Source organism: Brassica oleracea, chromosome C8, assembly GCF_000695525.1.
Source record: "Brassica oleracea var. oleracea cultivar TO1000 chromosome C8, BOL, whole genome shotgun sequence".
Taxonomy (NCBI): Eukaryota; Viridiplantae; Streptophyta; class Magnoliopsida; order Brassicales; family Brassicaceae; genus Brassica; species Brassica oleracea.
The window spans coordinates 1,902,018-1,902,742 of NC_027755.1; positions in this window are offsets into that span (position 1 = coordinate 1,902,018).

Consider the following 725-nt stretch of genomic DNA (forward strand, 5'->3'; position numbering starts at 1 on the left):
AAATCTTCATGTGTTGTTTTCTCATCTAAATGAAGAACTTTACACCCTCTACTGTCGACGTTGAATACATATTTGTTTTCTTAATCAAGTTACCGGAAACAATAATTACCAGATCTATAACCAACTGAGAAAGATGAAGACCATAGATAACTAAGATGAAGAAGAACATGAACAGTCTCATAAAGCAAGTTATAAATTTCGTTCGTTAGTGATGACATGGCAAGGGGTTTGTTGACATGGCGGATTCCGAGTCTGTATCTTGGATTTTTTTAACATTACCTCAGCCTTTAAGTAACAATAACTCGGCTATCACGTATTTAATTAATCCAGCCATGTCGTATTTAATAACACTCCAACAAAATATCTCAGTCATTATGAAATTAAAACTCAGCCGTAATTGAAGAGAACCCTTTTTACAAAAATCAGCAGTAATTAAAAGACAAGAACCCAACCATAATGTAAAATATAAACCAGCCGTAATAATGTCACAGCAAAGAACATTAAAAGAGAAAAGATTCTGATAGAATATATCTTCACCACTCCCTTGTGTCCATAATCATGCTCATCGGTTCAAACTCACGGAAGAAGAGCCCCAACTCTTTGATCCAGAAACAGCGGTTACACATTTTGTCACCCTTACTATTTTCAATGTACCACAAGACCCAATCTCGCTCCATAACAGGAACACATTGGCAACTATAGAACGAAGGAACAACGGTTGAAAT